Source organism: Lissotriton vulgaris, unplaced genomic scaffold (assembly GCF_964263255.1).
Source record: "Lissotriton vulgaris unplaced genomic scaffold, aLisVul1.2 SCAFFOLD_465, whole genome shotgun sequence".
Classification (NCBI taxonomy): domain Eukaryota; kingdom Metazoa; phylum Chordata; class Amphibia; order Caudata; family Salamandridae; genus Lissotriton; species Lissotriton vulgaris.
The window spans coordinates 1-5,130 of NW_028241222.1; the positions used below are offsets into that span (position 1 = coordinate 1).

At 45.2% G+C, this 5,130-nt stretch overlaps 1 pseudogene; it reads right to left on the minus strand.

Moving 5' to 3' along the window:
* Nucleotides 1-439: 439 nt before the first annotated feature.
* LOC147672014 (uncharacterized) lies at nucleotides 440-4,748 on the minus strand (annotated as a pseudogene).
* Nucleotides 4,749-5,130: the final 382 nt, after the last annotated feature.

Genomic DNA, 5,130 nt, shown 5'->3' on the forward strand with positions numbered 1-5,130 from the left:
ATCCGATTAGTTCCTATGTTTCATTAGACAACATAACCACGCTTCCAGTAGTCCATATATTTGACATTGCAAAGGTTGTACTTTCCCATGGTCATATGTGAGAAGGACAACAAGAGACAATGCTTTGGTGACGTGAGTTTTTTATTGAGTGAACAGACCAAAATAATAAAATGAAACATAATGAGTGGAAAAATATTGTGACAAAGTGAGAGCTGCAGTCATGGTGGATGAAAACATTGGAGTAGAGTTCATTATTTCTGGAGTCAAAAGTACAACATACTTATTGACTTTTCTTATGAAATCTTTCTATTCTTAAAACTTTTCTGAACTAATATATTTAGATCTCACTTTGTACTGCTGTATTGTTAATGTATTACTATTGTATGTCTCTTTTAATATGCAATAAAGATATTTGAACTAAAAAAAAAGTCCAACATACTCCTCACATCAGAAATAAAAATGTAGGCCTGAAAGTCAACAAGGTGAATGTGTTGCGCACACACATGGGGAGATTTGGAACAACCTCGCTTGCTGGCGGTGATGTCTTTCTAGTCATCCTTTGCTCCTGAATCCTTACATGGATGTGTCCTTTTTCTTACAGAGGGGGGATCTAGAGCTGCTGGGCCTGGGGCGCTTGCAAGAGTATCCTTCTCTGTCAGGGCCTCTCTCGCTGAGGCAGACATAAATGCCGTGAATGTACTAGGCACACAGGGAAGGGAGATGACAGTGTAAAAGCAGTGCTGAGGGTGGTGTGAGGTCACCTTGGAACGGAGCCCAGCCACTTTGGTGTGCACACCAGCGACCTCTTTGCATAGGTCCGCAACCTCAATCTAGTTGCTGCCGGCCTCCACCTGTATCCCTTGGTGCAGTTCTTTCATGGCCCCCATCTCTGTGGCAGCCTGGCCCAACACACTGTGGGAGTCCTGGTAGACTCCCAGGACTTGTGTGATGGCAGCTTGGGAGTCCCTACCCTCACGGGCTCCCTCTGGGGGCCCACATTTACCCTTCCACAATGGCTAGCCCCACTGCCCTGTGCAGTAGGTACAAACTGCACCCTTCCACTGGGTCCTGGCTCATGACATACTTGGGTGGTGGTGGCAGATATATGATAGGCCATGACTGGGGGATAGTTGATGTTACTTACAGTGCTAGGTGTACTGGTTGCAGGGCCAGTCGGTGGAGGTGGTGTTTCCACTGTGGTGTGAGGTGTGGGCCCAGTGAGTTCAACTGTAGGTGTCTGCCCAGGCTGACAAGTTGGGCCAGGACTGTCGTCGACGTCCACCGGTTCAGGAGCATTGGTATCATTGAGGGCTTCATCTTGTTCCTGGTTTTGAGAAAGACTCAGGTGTCTTTCCTGCATCTGCCTAAATGCAGTGGTGGATTCACCAGTTGAGAAATAAGAAACATTATCAGTCGAATGGAGGTGTGTAGATGGAACCTTTTGGTCTCTGGTTACTTGTGGAGCTACAAGGGGTAAAGAGTAATGACATTTTTTTGCTCTCTTGAGAAGATGTTCAGAGACCTTATCTAGGGCAATTCTCACCATCGGATAGCCATCAAAAAACTTTACCTACCTACAGACTGCTACCTACCTTGTGGCACAATTGCAATGGGTGGCCACTTGCTCCACTTGTTTCACCGTTGTACAAAATCTTATGCACCTGAGCCCCTACTCCTCCTAGTGTGGCTTATAGATGTTACGTCAGGTGCCTATACATCACCCGGAACACAACACCATACGCACCCACCTTAACGCTGCAGGGAACACCTAGGGGTCCGGCAGTCGCCATAGCAGCCGTACTGCGCAGTTGGGAGGAGGCGGGAATCCACGACATGAGAGACCTGTATCGAGATGGTGTCTTGATACCATATGCCACGCTAGTCGAAGAGGATAGGATACACCCCTGCTGATTCCTGCCACCCCATTTGCTCCTGGCAGCCCTAACTACCAAATGTGGAAATATAACTAACGAATTCCCAATGCATCTAACAATTTAGTACCTACATGTGATGGGCGCCAGCGGACACCTCACACGGTGTTTTGCCACTTTCCTCAGGCAACACACTGCGATTACATTCACACCACTGAGGCTCCATTGGGAGGGGTCCTGAATCGCTCATTTACTGATCTCAAATGGGCGGCGGTATTAGAGAGCCCCACGTATATTCCCAGAGACATGCGTTTCTGTCAGATTCAGTATTATATTACACAGAGAGCATACCTCTCCCCAGCCAAGATCAACAGATAATTTCACTCTACTGACGCCACCGAGTTAATGCAGACCTCCTACACATGTTATGGGAATGCCCCTCCCTTCAGGGATACTGGAGCGGGATTGCGGATGTGCTCTCCCGCTTCACAGAACGCGATATTCCTTTTGAGTGGGAGACTTACATTCTACACCTCTATAGTTGAAGTAAGAAACACAAAGCAACCTCTTGCTTCCTAGACTTAGGCTTGGCAGTAGCTAAAACGTTCAACATGGGGAGATGGAAGGCACCTGAGCCCCCGCATGTACTGACATGGGCTAAAGCAGAGAGCATCGCACTACACTGGGAAGACATACTGGGCATGCGCAAGCTCCCAATTGCTACAAATAGGGATGCAATAATGGTTGAACTTCAAAATACACATAGTGCTGAGCTGGATGCGTCAGATTCCAATGGTGGTGCCGCATCTGGACATGTTCTTAGGGACTAACGCGGGGCCTGATGCGGCCATAGCAAAGGGCCAATGGTAGGTATGCGCGCTTTTGCTACACTTGGGGCAGATCAGATAGTAAGAGCCACATCAATCTCACACGTAGCAAGCGGGGAGGTCGGGTGGACAATTGAGGGGGACAAAGTGCTTCAGTTCAATACACAAACCCTACATTATGTTATTCTTTGTCCCGGTTCATTATTGCCCGCCTTCCTTATTAACAGACCACTATACAGTAGACACTTACTGAGATTACCAGCAAGATGCACCTGGACGCTCAAAAGTTACAGATACCATCCGAAGTCAACTGTGATATCATTCTTTTTTCATGTTGCACATTAGTATATGTTCATTGTTAGTGCCAATTGCTGACATGTCCTAACTATTTCACACTGTCTACCAATGCCGCTAACCCACCATGACTGGGGTGGAGCATGTGCTATGCTGTATATGTCTGTGTTGTTAATCAAAATTAATAAAAACAGATTCAAACCCCCCCAAAAAAGTCATGAGTTATGACTTCAATCAACGATGTGCAGGTAGTTTCATTTGTTTACTAGACTTTAGGGGACACACAATCTATGTATCTGATTTCATCATCTAATTGTATGTATCAATATTTGTTATTTGGGGTATTGGCGATCATCAACACAGCTACATACAAAATGTGATAATTTTATGTGTATTTGTGGATTCCAAAGTATATTTTGACAAACAGCCAGCTTGGTTGTATGAGTGGCATTGTTCACCTTGTTTAGAATCTATGGTCAAGTGGTCACCTGGTATTGTAAATGACCTGTGTGTCTTTAGTGGCTGACATATTAGGGGTACTCTGTAGTAACGACGTAAATCAAGCCAACAATGGTTTGAGTTGATGTGTTCCGGGCATCATCAAGCAGAGTGTTTTAGCTGTGTCTTTGTGAAGAACATTGTCTGTACTTTACACATTTCACAACTAGTACAGATGAGTAGTAAGATGGCCGACAGGTGAACTTGGGCAAAAGCAGTCACGCTTTTTGGTTAAAGTTGGAATGAGAAGGCCTGATGGTTTTTGTATTGTATTGTATTGTAATTGCATTTATATAGCGCTTACTACCCCTGAGTTGAGTTACCTTTTCTATGTCTACTTAGCAACAATTGAGAAATGGTAACCAGCATGACTAGTGTCACTCAGGAGTATGATGGACAACAGGTGAGAAGGCCAATAGCAATTTAGCATCTTAATTAAAGTTGGAGCGAGAAGGCCTGGTGGTAGTTGGGGTAACTGTTCTATGTCGTCTTAGCAACATTTGAGAATTGGTAACCAGCATGACTAGTGCCACTCAGGAGTAAGATGACCGATAGCTGAGATTGTGTAAGAGCAGTCAAGCATCTTGGGTAGAGTTGAAATGACAAGGCCTCATGGTAGCTATATTCAGTTCTATGTCAATGTTGAAACAGTTGATGAATGTTGAGTGTACCATAGTTGTTGACAACATGCATTTGTGGAGAACCATACAGTTCCATATTGCCACAAGTCATGGGTCCTGGACTGTTATGTTGATGATGATGCACTTACAGACAGCATTGCAACATGTGGCCGAACAAAGCTTTGTAGGAATGTGGTGTCATATGTACCAATACCCATTGCCACAGACCTGCTGATATCTCAAATACTTCCTATGCTTCATGTTATGAGATTAGCTGTGGGAGACAATAACAAAGGCAGAGTTGAGAGCCAACAGGACATTGTGATATTGTGTCAGTTACTGAGGTGTAATGTACCAGGCCAATACCTTCTCCTCTCCCAGGGCATGAGTTGTAATGGTGCACTGGGAGGGTCACCACCCGTCCTCTGTGCCTCCTGGTGGTGGCTGGTGTACTTGCCACGCATCTTCTGCTTGAGTTCGTTCCACCTCTTCCTGATGTCGTTCTGTGTGCCCAGGGTGGTGCCAACAGTATTCAATCTGACTATGCTGTCCCACATTTCCTGTTTCTTAGTGTGTGGAGTATGGTGGACGTGGGCTCCAAATATTTGGGGCTGTACTCTAATGATTTCATCCACCATGACTGTCAAACCTTGCTCAGTGAAGGCAGGTTTTTTTGTTTGTGGCCATGGTGATGAAAAAAAAACTGAATTGTGAGAGTGTTTAAGGAAGAAAAACAGACATGGGATGTAGCGAAACGGTGCAAAATTTCTAAAAAATATTACAGGTGCTAAATGGGAAGAAGACAATGGGTAGCTGTGAAAAAGGCTGTCTCTCTTGCAGTGTAGCGGTTGGGAAGCAACGAATGGTGGTCAGGGCTGGGGTGTATTTTATAGTGTGATTTGCAGACATGTTCACTTGCCAAAGCACATCAGGTGTTAATTGTTTATTCCATCTAATGGTCTGTGTTGTATGTATTTTGCGCGAACCGCTGCAGTTAAGCAATGCTGTGAGACCGCCTAT